Source organism: Sminthopsis crassicaudata, chromosome 4 (assembly GCF_048593235.1).
Source record: "Sminthopsis crassicaudata isolate SCR6 chromosome 4, ASM4859323v1, whole genome shotgun sequence".
NCBI lineage: Eukaryota > Metazoa > Chordata > Mammalia > Dasyuromorphia > Dasyuridae > Sminthopsis > Sminthopsis crassicaudata.
This window is the reverse complement of record NC_133620.1, coordinates 105,770,799-105,785,478: the sequence shown is the minus strand read 5'-3', so window position 1 is coordinate 105,785,478 and position 14,680 is coordinate 105,770,799.

Here is a 14,680-nt window from a genome sequence, read left to right as displayed (position 1 = left end):
GGATCTTTTAAAAAAAATGTGGTGATTCAAGGAAATTTCAATAGACTTGGGATGAAAAGTGCCCAGTTGCATCCAGAGAAAGAACTATGGTGACTGAATATTGGGACAACCTGAGAAGACCAAAGGAAAGAGACTCCTGGGGAAGCCTGGAGCTAGCTGGGTTAGGAGGTAACCTCAAGTAGAACCAAAGGAACTTTCACAGGGATGAAAATTGGGGGTCAGAGTCAGGGAAGACTGAGGTAGCCTTGATTGATTAGGAATGCCAAATCCAGTGCTCTGAGATGATTCCTGGATGAGAAAGAATGTGCATATCCATTGATTACAAAAGCAGTGGAACATGAATACTGCAGGCAGAGATTTTGATTTGGGGTTACAAGTCAGAGAAGAGAGCTGAAGTGAAGCTAGAGTCACCATCCTTCATCCCAGAATTAGAAGTACTTACATTAATCGTTCTCATTTGAAAAGAGGAATAGGCAAAGAAGAAATAGCCCAACCATAGTTATTGACATGAGAAGAGGGCAGACTGGAAGTTCATTTTCAGAAAAGTATAGTGAAATTTAAAAAAAAAAGCCTTTTCTACCCCAGAGAGTAACATTAAATGGCTCCTTGCCCAGAAAGAACCTATAAAAGAATTCAAAAATGACTCAAAAATCAAATGAAAGAGATTGAGGAAAAACTAAAATAATCATCCAAAAAAACCCAAGAAGATTATGGGAGGAAAAACTTAACCAACTAGAAAAGGAATTAGAGTCTTAAAGAAGAGAATAATTCTTTGAAAATTAGAATTGGAAGGGCAGCTAGATAATACAGTAAATAGAGCACTGCCCCTGAAGATAGGAGGATCTGAGTTCAAATATGACCTCAGACGCTTAACACTTGCTACCTGTGTGACCCTGGGCAAGTCACTTAACCCCAATTGCTTCTCCCAAACAAGAAACAAACAAAAAAAAGAAAATTAGAATTGGGCACGGGGAAACCAGCGAAGATATAAGAGACCAAGAAATATCAAAATAAAATATAATGAATGAAAACATATAACAGAATGTGAAACATAAGGAAAACAACATATCTGGAGAACATCAAAAAGAGAAAATAAAAGAATAATCGGACTACTTGAAGGCTGTGACCAAAAAAAATAACTTTAACATAGTAATGCAAGAAATAAAGAAAACTGCTCTGAAGTGATAGAACATAAGAAAAAAGTAGAAAAAGAAAAAACAATCTACCAATCACTACCTCAAAGAGATCCTACATGGATCTACACATAAAAATATTATTGTTAAATTTTGAAACTTCTAGATCAAAAAGAAAATTCTACAAGAAGCAAATAAAGAATGTTCAAATATATTGGAGTTACAATTAGAATTATACAGGATTTATCAGAAGTTATAATAAAAGACTATTAGGCCTGCAACCAAAAAATTATATCCAGCAAAATTAAACATAATATTTAATTAAAGAAATTGATATTCAACATACTTACAGATTTTTAGAACTTTGTCTCAATAAACCCTGAATTCAATAGAAAATTTATCACATGAGAGCCAAAGATTAATTTCAAGAGATTCAATAAGAAGTTGTTTATGTTTTTTTTTATATATAGAAATGTATATCATATGTTTAAGATTAACATCAATAATTGGGTACTCAAAGGAAAAATTAGGATACAACTGAGTATGATCTGACTCTCAAAAAAAAACCATCTAGGAAAAGACAAAAACAATAATTATATTCTATGAATGAGGTACAGAAGATAAACAGAGGCATTTGATAGAGGAGTAAGGCTGGTAGTTCTGAGAACTTACATCAGGAATGGGTTAAATAGGGAATAATACATTATATACATACACATAGTCATACCATACACACATACACACATATAGCTATAAAGGGTATAGCATCCTTTAAAATCTATAAAGAAATAAGGGGAGGAGGGAATAGCATAAACAAAGGTGGAGAGATAAGATAAGGGAGGAATCTGTGGGTAGGGGGGAGCTTAAGTAATAGCAAGGCAAGTTAAGGAATGGAATTAAAGTAAAAGAGTTAGCATGGACAAGAAATGAGATATACATAAACACTATAGCAAGTATCAGGAGTAGAATTCATTAGGAAAAAAAAGATCATTGATCTCAGACAAATTCAAACAAAAGATTCAATCAAGAGAGAAATCTACATTATATGTCAGCCATATTAATGTTGTCTACATATGTGTAAATGTGTATGTATATGTGTATATATATAAATATAGGTGTATGTATGTGTATATGTAGACTTCTGTGTGTGTGTGTGTGTGTGTGTGTGTGTGTGTGTATCCATGCTAAATTATAGCCTGCTTGGGGAATGGAGAGGGAGGTAGAAAAGAGGGAAAAAAGAACAAAATTAAAAAGTGCATAGCAGATAACAAAAGCATAACCTACAAGGAAGAAATGATCAATAGTTATGAATATATAATCTCTTTTATTATTATATATCCTTTCTTAAAATGGAAATTTATTGTTTCATATTTTCAATCATCCCTAATGTTTTTGCAGGACATGTGACAATGTTTTGTTTTATTTTGGTTTTAATTTTCTGTCTTTCTTTTTCTACTTTTTAAAAAAAATTTGTATTTAGTTTTCAATAAAATTTAAAAAAAATACTATTTCTCAAAAAAAAAAAAAAATCTCTCAGGTTTCCAGTGAAGAGGACAAAAACACCTTCTCTCATTTCATCTCCAATAGCTAGGGTCAGCAATTTGAGGGACTGATTTTCAATCCAATAGAGGGCAGTGACCATGCCCCAGGCCAAGATCTCCAATTGAATCGAAGGAGATTACTTATTTGGGAGTTTCTTCTATAAACAGGAGGGTGGGGGTCCCTCTCAGAGGCTGAGAGGGTTTAAGACTCAGGACCATTCTTCTCCCTAAGATTAAAGGGGACAAATCAGGGCCTTTCCAACACTTCCCGGACAAAGATCAGGGGGACAGTTTACATCAAACTGAGAGTCATATGATCAAGCCTCCAGTGCTGTTCCTACCACTGAGAAGCAAACTGAACTAGTTCACTTCTCCAGGTTCAAGCTCAGGTTACTTACCTGTAAAGAGGGCTAATCCAGAAGATCTCTAAAGTCCTTTCCAACTCTATGAGTCTATGAGACCACAATTGCTTAAACCTTCTCTGGAAACCATCCTATGAGTTTAAAGTGTAGTCTCATTACAAAGCTGGGGAAATTCTCAGTAAAGAATGGACCAATTTGCTGTTTCTCACACTCATTGCTTTTCCAAACCTTTGGATTTGTTTTCCTCCTTTACTATCATAACACCAGTAACTCAAATAAATTGATAGATATAAACAAATGAATTGATAGAAATAAATAAGTGAAAGAATGAATGGATACATGAATAAATAAATAACAAACAAGTAACAAGTATTCAAACGAAAACAGCTTGGCAGGGCACTTTGCCCCAAGCACCCATCCTAGGTTTAGCCTTATTTCTGGATACTCCTGGCATTGCTGACATTTCTTTCAGCAGAAATCAGTGTTGAGAAGCTTGTCTTGATGGGCAGAAGCACCTTTCTAGGGTTTAATGAGTTCATTTATTGTCTCTTTGCTCTGACGAAGATTATAAATGTGATGGGTGAAATATAAAAAATAATTAGTCCCAGAGGTGAATCCATCCTTTACAATACATCTTTTCTTTTCCTCAGTCTGCTGAAAAGTTTACTGCTTCCAGATGTGTCTGATTCCAATAACAGGAGGAGCTGCGTCTTTCTGAGTAGTAAACTTGTGGAGAAAAATCCTCTGTTGTGAGGCAGCCCTTGTACTCTGAGAGGTCACTTTTAAAGGGATGGAGTCCATAACTATCTCCTATCCCACTCTTCCTGCCTCTCCTCCAGGTATAGACCAGTTTTAGGATGCCCCAGTAGGAGCCTTCTCATTAATCCTCTATTAACTGATCATCGGAACCAGGCACCCTCATTTTTATGGATACTGTTGGCAATCAAATAGAAAGGGCTGCTCCATATTAACTATGCTCAGAAATGGACTATACATCTCAAGATGGATCAGCCTCCCCAATGTATCTGTGAGCCAATGATGTGTTAAAGGTAGTAATGTCTTATCAACTAAATCAGTCAGAACCATATTTATTAAGCCTTTACTATATTCCAGGCATTGTACTAAGCAATGGAGCTTTCACAAAGAAAAGAGTTCCTGCCCTTAAGGAGTTTTCATTCTAATGGTGGAGAGCACATAAAAATAACTGTCTACATACAAAATATGTACAAGGTGTCTCAAAAAGTAATAGCATAGTTTTAAATAGTAAGAGACTACAGTCTTTAATAGAAAAGATCTTTTAGTGCAGTTTTAAACCATTAAAACATTAACTATTAAAGCTTAAAACTGTACTAAGACTTTTGGGACACCTTGCATACATATAAATGAGAAGGTAATCTCAGAGTAAGGCACAAGGCAGGGGACAGGGATGGAAAGGGTCTCTTCCTGAGCTCTATGAGGTCATCAGGCTTTTTGCAAATACTGCTCTCCTCCAGCTCTTAATATAATGTTCTGTATTCAGTAGGTGCTGAATAAATATTTATTGTTTTTGTTATGCTGACAAAGATGACACTCAAAAGATCCAATTCCTTATCTTTGAGGACCTCTAAATTCCTTCTAAGAGACCAGGCTATTTACTGTAGCTGAAGACTGGATTGGTTTCTCCTTCTTTCTCCCATTACACTCTAAAAATGCACTCTTTTCTCCCATTGAACTCTTAGAACCCTAGCTTCCTTTCAAGTTCAGATCCAACAAGAGTCTTTTTTTGGATGCCTACAGAAGGTACCGTGAGCACCAGTTCTCCCCTTCTTCCCCCAGTTCCCAACCTTAAAAAATATAAACCCTTGAGGACAAGGGTTGAACCTAAGTGCTAAACAAATGCTCCTACCTTCACTCAGCTAGGTAACCCTGAAAAAAAAGTGCTGGACCTGGAGTTAGGAAGCCAAGTGAGTTAGAATCCTATCTCAATTGTATAAATGTCTACACATATTGGATTTAACATATATTTTAACATGTATAACATATATTGGATTGCTTGCCATCTAAGGGGGAGGTTGGAGGGAAAAATCTAAAAAGGCTATGCAAGGGTCAATGTTGAAAAATTATCCATGCATATGTTTTGAAAATAAAAGCTTAAAAAAAAGAATCCTATCTCAAACATTTCCCAACTGTAAGATCACTTTAATCTCTGTCAGTCTCAGTTTCTTCATCTATAAAATAGGGATGATAGCAGCACCTATCTCACAGGATTATTGGGAGGATCAAATCAGAAAACTCATATAAAAATGAAAATGCTAGTTTTTAGTATTATAGTAATAGCTAGGATATTCAAAATAGAAAATTTTCTTTTATTTGTTCCTTTTTGAAGATCACTGCAGACTTAGACTCCACACTTTTCCTTAGTAGTTGACACCAATATTTTAACATTTATTAATTAAAATTTATCCAGATATCTTGGTTGTCTAAAATAGGTCATATCCAGGAACAGTCAAGTGCAAAATTGTTAAATAGACAAAATTTATCTTCAGTGACCTCCACTCTTCCTTTTCAACATACATTTCCCCATTCTGGAGGCCATTTCTTTCTACAGGCTCCTTATATTCCATCCCTAGGGACTTACTCTTGACTAGCTCTCAACTTATTCTTGCCATCGCGTTAGCTTCAGCCTGTGCTAATGGGCCTATATAGACAAGAAACCAGGAATTTGAAGTTCAGGTCCCAGATCTGTCACTAATTAATTTTCAGGCTTTAAACAATGTGTTTTACTCTTTCAGGGCCTCAGCTTTTCTTCTGTGCTAAAGAATAAATGATCATCCTCCCAGGAAAACTTACTTATAATAGGTCATTCAAGATTTTATAATAAATAAATAAACTAAATAAGTGAATGAATGAATAGTAAAATAAATAAACTAATTAAATAAATGAATGAATAAATAGATAATAAATAAGTGAATTAGAATCTAAAGAAATGAATTTTTATTTGTGAAATTTTAGCCACTATGAAGATATCAGGAGACTCTGTCATTACATGATTCAAGCAAATGCTTAAGTTCAGCCATACTCTGACCACTTTTACTAATAATAAACTTCCTGTTTTAATTAAAACATATTTCTTCTGGTTTCCTTCTCCTAAAGATATGGTGAAGAAATGATCAGTATCTTCTCCCACTTTTTTCATATATTTTTAACTATGCCAAAGGTAAGTGGTTATAGTGGCAGTAGAAAGCCAAGGGAATCAAAATGGAAGATGGAATGTTAAAAAATAGTGAGCTAAAGATAACTAGGCAATATAAAAGGGATTTGGAATGGGACTTGGGTTTGGATTCTAATTGCTAAATATCTATGAACCAAATAACAAGCATAAATGGGACAGGATCTTACATGCTGCAACTAGAGAGGACTTTGGGAAATCTTATTTGTGACATGGAACCTCTAGTAATTTGGTGAAATTTTTGAATCTTTTATCAGAATAATGTTCTTAGATAACTGAACAAAATGTCAAATTTCAACTAGAAGTTAGTAAAAATAAAGATATAATTTTCTCAACCATTTTCCCAGATCCCCAAAAATCTAACCTTATATCCCTTGATCTAACTTTCTCACTTCATTTCATAGATATCAATGAAAAAGATTAAGCAATTTGTCCAAGTTCACATAAGTAGCAGAGCTATTAGAGATTCAAGCCTGTGGCTCCTGACTCCAAATTAGTGTTTTTAAGTGTTAACTTGTTACCTAAGTGACCAGCTTCTTTGGGCCTCAGTTTCTAAAATCTCATGTATAAAATGAAGGGGGAAAAATGAGGATGACAAAATCCGTGTCAAGGAAAACCCCAAATTAAGTCAGGTAAAATTGGGCACAACTGAGCAACAACATGTCCAGACACTGTATATACAAAAAAAAAAAGAATCTCTGCTTTCAAGGAGATTATAATCTAACCTTACTGTACCTTCCCAGAGGTGTAAGACTGGATCTTTTTGGTTTTTTTGTTATCTCCCAAAATGCTTATTTAAAATATGCTCTTAACAAATGTTTGTTGATTAAACTTGACTTTTCTGCAAATAAATGGCATTTGTTAAAATATTCACTGAAAAGTTAAGTTGGCTAGAGGAGATTCTAGTATAGGTCCCAATGACGTGTCTGTCTTTAGGTAACTAACTTAGGTAGTCAGTCAGAAAGACTTATTCACCAACGATTGGCCACCAGGTGATGAATATTTTTGGCCATGGTAAATCATGAAGACACAGAACGAACAGCTTGTGATTAAGATTGGTTTCCTCCAATACAGCCACCAGTAAAATCATAGATCCTTAATACATTGAAGCAAGTAATGAATCACAAAATGACTGTCAGCCCCCTGGGGGACCAAGTATATGATTATAACATGAACCAAATGTGTATGTGATTGACAGCCAGCCAGAAAGAGTGATAGATAAATGATAGTCATTCCAAACTCCATATGTTGCTTTAATTTAAAGTCCATTAATGATTAGCAAATTTGCAGACTCTTCATTAATACTTCTATTCACAAGCAAATGATTTGTTTATTTAACTGATAGCCTCCAGAAAAGGCAGCAGCTATATTAAAAGGGAGTTTGAGGAGCTTGGCAAATGATCATTTGGACTTTGTTGATACTTTTAGATCATAAGGTGAATTGTTGGTATTTTCGATCTTTTTACCAAGCTAACAGACTCTAATGAGAATTGGAGTTGACTGGCACAGAAATGTCAACACAGGCACAGTCGACTAATATGTAGCTATTGATTGACATTAGCCAAGTCAGATGTCACTTTCTGGAGGCAAGTGCAGCATACCACATCTTCAGATTGCAAGCATTGTGACAACCCTGATAGCATGATTAGAAAACTGAACAGAAAGTTGCACCCAAAAGGGAAAGGGGCTGCTAAAAGAAGATACAATTTCTGAACAATTTTAGCATAGTCATCCCAGGAGAGAAAGAGTAGAAGGTGAAAGAAGTTGGAATGAAAGATGCCTTCACAGAACTGGCTGGACAAGGAGACTGTAAGAGGATACTAGTTATCTCTCTTGGGTCCTGCCCAGAAAGTGACTCCTCTTTCATAAACTCCCTTTTCCAAATCTCAGCACAGACAGAATCACAGGATTGAGGGAGGAATTCCCCTGCAGAGTCTGTGTGTGTGTGTGTGTGTGTGTGTGTGAGAGAGAGAGAGAGAGAGAGAGAGAGACAGAGACAGAGACAGAGACAGAGACAGAGACAGAGACAGAGACAAAAAGAGATGGACAGATAGAGAAAAAGACAGAGAAGAGGAAGAAGGAAAATGAAATAAGGTGGAGGAAGAGAACTGATATAATTGCCTTAAAACAATTCAGAAAAAACCTCAGGCTACTTAGAAAGTCTCCAAGGATTCAGGCCACTATTGCTGCCTCTTTCCCCGGAAAGTCCAATCACTGCAGACTCCCATATATTACTACATTGCCTAGATAGGAAGCACCCCTCCCAAAAAAAAAAAAAAAAAAAAAAATCTGGGAACTTTCCTGCTCTTTAACTCGGACATTTTTCTTAATAAACCATCAAAGAGGATTATTCTGAATCACAAAAGATCCTAATTTAGCATAGCACTGATGATGTAGGTCCAAGCTGTGGAGGGGAAGAGGATAACCAACTTCCTAATATGCTCATGTCATACATACTTGGGAGGGAGGGAGTGCAGATTTGGAGCTGAAGATGCCATCTCTTGGGCCCCAAGTGGGAGCACATTCCATTTGAATGAATGAAAAGGCATTTGTTAAATGTGTGCAAGCCATTGGACTAAATACAAATAGAAAAGCAAGGTATCTCTGTTTTCTGTTTTCAAGAAGCTCATATTCTAAAAAAGAAAACAATATATTGAGCTTTCTCAGCTGCAAGATGGAAAGGTCACAGGGTCCTTGGGATACAGCAGTAAAACATATGGTAATACATATTTTTAAATGTCATTTCTATTACAATGTATGCACAATGTGTCCAACTCTTTGTGATCCCCATTTGGATTTTCTTGGCAGAGATAATGGAGTGAGTTGCCATTTCCTTCTCCAGTTCATTTGACAGATAAGGAAACAAAGGGTTAAGTGGCTTTCCCAGGACCATAGCAAGTGTCAGTGGCTGAATTTGAACTCATGAAGATTAGTCTCCATAATTCCAAACCAATGCTCTATTTATTTCACCACCCAACTGTCCCAATTGAGACAAAATTCCTGAATCTTTTTCAGATGAACTTCAGTCTAGTCATACTTCTCCGATCTTGTATTTATGAAGTGAATTTCTCAAAATCATGTGAAAATTGACATTTATAGGTGTTAAATTTTATCATCTTCAACCTAATACTCTAACTTATCAAGTTTTTTTTAAAAATCCTGTCATCCAGTATGTTAGCTATCCCTTCTAGTTTTATGTTATAAGAAAATTTTTAAAATATGCCTTTTTTTTCCCAAATCAATGATGGAAATGTTAAACAAGAATAGATCCTTGAGACACATCCTCCTTCTAAGTTGACATGGAAACATTAATGACTACTCTTTGTTCGGTCATTTAACAAGTTCCGAATCAATTTAGCTGTATATCATCATCCATTTCCTCTATCTTTTTCATCAGAATAACATCAGTTACTTTTATCTATTACTTTATTAAAATTTAAGTAAACAGTAACAATACTCATCAGAATAACATCAGTTACTTTATCTATTACTTTATTAAAATTTAAGTAAACAGTAACAATACTCACAGTAACTTAGTAACCTCTCCAAAAACAGAAATAAGGTTAGCCTGGCATACTATATTTTTGATGAAACCATTTTATTTGTGATTATCACTTTCTTAATTAGATATTCATTAACTCTTTTCTTAATAGAACATTATAAAATTTTCTTAGGAATTGAATCCAAGCTTCTTTACTTGTAAATTGCAGATTATTTCCCTTTCCTTCTAACAGGTTGTATGATATAATAGAAAATAAAGTAGATTTGGAATCAGTGAATTGAAGTTCAAGTCTGCTACTTACTATGTATATGACTTGGGTCAAGCCATTCTCTCAGTTTCCTTAATCAATAAAATGATTAGAGTTGGACCAGATGGCCACTAAGGTCCTTTTCAGCTTTAAATCTATGAGTAAAGTGAATGAATAGCACATCACTTCAACATCTTTGCCAAGAAAACCCTAAATGGTGTCACAAAAAGATGAAAGCAACTGAAAAATGACTGAACAGCAAAAATACTAAGAGTAATATAGTATTTATTATGTGCTAGGCATTGCACTAAGCATTTTACAATGATGATCTCATTGGATTCTCAAAACAACCTAGAGAAGTACGTGCTATTATTATTCCTATTTTATACATAAGAAAACTGAAGCAAACATTGGCTAAATGGCTTGCCCAGGATCACACAGTTAGTAAATAATAGGATTTAAATTCAGATCTTCCTGACCACTGCCTGGTACTTTATCCACCGCATCATCTTTGCTGCCTCAAGATAGAGTTAGTCATGATAATGAAGCCAAGGGAGATAACATGGTAAGTAAAAAGTGTGGGACAGAAAAATTCATTGTGAATTTGAAGTCAAATTACTAAGTTTGAATTCTGGGCTTTGTCGCTTACTATTGGGGTGACTTTGAGCAAATCATTTAATTTTTCTGAGCCTTGGTTTCCTTATCTATAAATTAAGTAGCATGGACTAAATCAGAAGTGTCAAGCCTGTAAATTCAAACCCACTCATATTAGATTAAAATATAATTAAGAAATATTGAACAAAATTAAAATATGATAGAACATTCTATAAAACTACATTTTAGGAAATTGAGGAGATGCTTATCAATTGATGAATGGCTAAACAAGTTGTGGTATATGAAGGTAATAGAATACTATTGTCTATGAGAAACAATGAGCAGACAGATTTCAGAAAAACCTGGAAAGACTTACATGAACTGATGCTGAGTGAAGTGAACAGAACTTAGAGAACATTGTACACAGTAACAGCAACATTGTGTGATGACCAACTATGATGGACATCTCTTCTCAGCTAAAATAATCCTACAAGTCTTATGATGGAAAAAGACTACCCATATCCAGAAGAAGAACTGAATGCATATTATTTTCTTTTTTGTTTTTTGTTTTTCTTTCTCATGATTTTTTTGTTCTTATTCTTCTTTCATAACATGGATAATGTGGAAATACACTTCACATGATTATATATGTATAACCTATGTCAGATTGCTTGCTATCTTGGATTGAGGTAAGAAAGGGAGGAAGAAAAGTTTGGTGCTCAAAATCTTAAAAAAAATGAGTGTTAAAAACTATCTTTAAATGTAATTGGAAAAAATACTATGAATGGGGAAAAAATAACATTACATTTTAAAACTAAGTCAATATTCAACCTATAGGTATCATTATATATGGATTAGTGATCCTGCTTCTGTTTAACTTTGACACCATTGGATTGGATGACTTATCTATGATCCTAAGTGCAAAGATAAGTACAATTAATTTAATTTACTCACCTCTAAAGTTTTCACTGTCCTGAATTTTGCTGATAATAACCTGTGATGCTCATAATCTAAGCCATTAGACTAGAATTAATTTTCCTGACTGCAGTGGGAGCATGTGGGTGGAAGAAGAATGGAAAATACAGCCTCTGAAATATATTTTTAAATCAATGGCAAGCATTTCCTGAGTGCTAATGTGCCCAATCTTGTGTTTGGTACTATGAAACGTACAAAAGAATTTTAATGTATGACAAGGAGCTCACATAGTCTAGCAAAGGAAACAAGACTTATACATGTGGAACAATTAGAGAAAAATGTCCAACAGCAATTACAGCAGTGCTAAATCCACATGTTCCATATGCTTCAGAAGTTCAGAGAATAGACATGGTTATTGTTCTTTGCCCTTCCTTCTTGAAGAAGACCATGACATCAGGAAGGTGATGCCATGGATTTAAGTGAGGGAAGGCTGTGCAAGATCACAAGATCACATTGCCTCACTTTTCCCTCCAGAGCTATCTGGATCCAATAGCAAAATATAGATCAAGATGACTGAATATGGCCCTGGATGAAAAGGGAGCCATTGGCCTTTTTAAGTTAAGGTCTTCAAAAGATCTCAATTTGACTGAGGTCACATCCATTCAGGGATTAAGACCAGAAAGCAACTGAGGCAAAAAATTATTTTTTCACCTAGTCAAAAAAAATCTAAATAAATAGAGAGAAGACTCTGAGAGTTTATGACTAAAGCAGAAATGATTGCTATTTATATTCAATCTGAGTGAATCAGAAGCTAAACAATGACCAAATGGGGCTTCTCCTAGAACTTATTGATGACCAGTGAGATTCAGACTGGTTTTAGTTTCTTATCAGATTTGGAGAAAAGGATAAAAGCCTAATGCAAAGGACAATCTAAGGGCATCATCATTATCAATCTATCAACACAGATTTACTAAGTGCCTACTATGTGCCAGGTACCATGCTAAGCAATGGGGATGCAAAAAACAACAAAAATACAAAACCAGTCATGGGGATGAAGGACATTGTCATTGTATATATGAGGAACATAAGAGAAGGTCAGTCTAGCTGAATCCTAATAAAAGATGGGGAATAATGTATAATGTGGCTAAAAACAAAGATTGGGGTCAGGGGGTGAAGGTTTTTTAAAGTTAAACAGAAGAGCTTGAAGGACATGATAGGATGGATATTAGAGATCATGCAGTCCACTACTCTCTTATTGAGAAAACCAAACCCCAGAATTGTTAACTGACTCACTCAGAGTCAAAGAGTAAATCCCAGCTCAGAATGTGTATGTCTGATTCTAAAATCATAAATTCTACCTTACTTTAGGGATCTGCATGGAAAGTGCCTAGAAAAGATAATTTCTACCACTTTCTCTCTGAGCTCTCTCTCATTCCTTGGGAATATTATGGGAACCAGGGAAAAGAAAAGCATCATGGATCAAATCAATAAGGATTTAGTAAGCACCTACTATGTACGAGGCATACTGCTACATCAGGAACAACATAACAATTTAGATTTAAAACTTAGAATGCACTTAGTCTAATTTTACAGATGAGGAAAGGGATGGGGGAAGGGACCACCGGGGAGATTAAATGACTTGTCACACTGGGAAATAAGTGGCAGAGACAGATTAGTATGTATCCTACCCTGCATTAGTTACAGAAACACTGCCACTGAATAGAAATATTCTGTTCTATATAGAAGACCTGGCTCTGGTTCGGCAGCCAGCTTGCGTTTCTGAATTTATTCTTTGACTCCTTTCCTCAGGTTTTCAAAGGGAATGACTTCAAGCCTTTCTATCAAGGCAGAGTTGGGATTTATCCCAAAAAGAACTGTTGGGTGAATATCCTAAGATCCAATAGGGACTCCAAAGAGGAATATGATGAAGAGCCAACCAGAACCAGTCAACTCTCTGGTATCTATGTGTGAATTAACCATATTGTGAAGCATCTTCAATATAAATAAGTTTGGAGGAGACCAAGCTTGGGAGCTGGGAGGAGACTAGCTGCATGGACTTCGGTTGGACAGCACATATTTCCTTTATTTTGGAGAGAAGAATTATGAGAGTTCAGGAAGGAGAGAATTGATCTGAGGAGTCTGTTTTCAGGGTTTTGCTAAGAGGATGAGCATGGCTGCAGGAGTATGTCAAATTGAAGGCTGGCAATTAGATCACTAAGGAAAGAGAGATTTTTCTGCCAGAATTTGTCAAAATGAGATTGAGACTGGAGTCATGGTAGTTCATTCTCTTTCTTCTTCCCTCCCTCCCTCCCTGACTTTCTCTCTCTCCCCTCCCCCAATCCAAGACCCCATTTCTTCAATTCCCCAGAGAAAGGGGTATGGCTGAAATATGTAGGAACTGAGATCTACAAAGAGACAATACAATGCTTTAGCTTCTTTTCTGCCTTCTAGGCCTGTAGACTTTAAGCATTTATTCCAAAATTTTTCTGTTTTGTAAAATACTCATTATTTTTTATTTTTGTAGCAACTTAGCTGTCATGCTAATGTTTTAAAGCTATGATCAATCATAGCTACTTTATGATATGTGTACATTCTTAATTTTTAACACAATGACTTTAAGGGAAGGAGTCAGTAAAAAGTCAGGCTTATGCTTAGTTACAAAGAGAGGGGCAGAAAACAAGTTCTAAATGGCCAGAACAGAAAGGAAAAGTATTCAATCAATATGAAAGGAACTCTGGTGGATTATAATTTAAAAAATAATAATTTTAATAATCTCCTAGTTTATTAAACCATGTGACTGGGGCCAGCCATTTACCCTAAGCTAGGCAGGAATCATCAATAAACAAGCAGTATAAGCATTCTAACTCCAATGCAGAGAGGACAAATTCCCAGTAGGCTGGCCACATTGCTCAAATGTCAAATGCCTAAAAAAATGTTTTATGGAAAACCCACAATGCAAGGACTCCTATGGGTCAGAAGAAGCAAGAAAAGGACAATCTCAAGGTCTCTATGAAGAACTTTTGTGAAACATAGGGGACGTTGGCACAGGATTGCCCAGTATGGCATGTCAAAGAAGTTGTGTGTACTATGAAATGAAACAGAAAAGAAATGGGAGATGTGCATGTTTAAAGACATCATCATTACAAATGTTCATGAGAATTATTTGGAGTTACCTGTG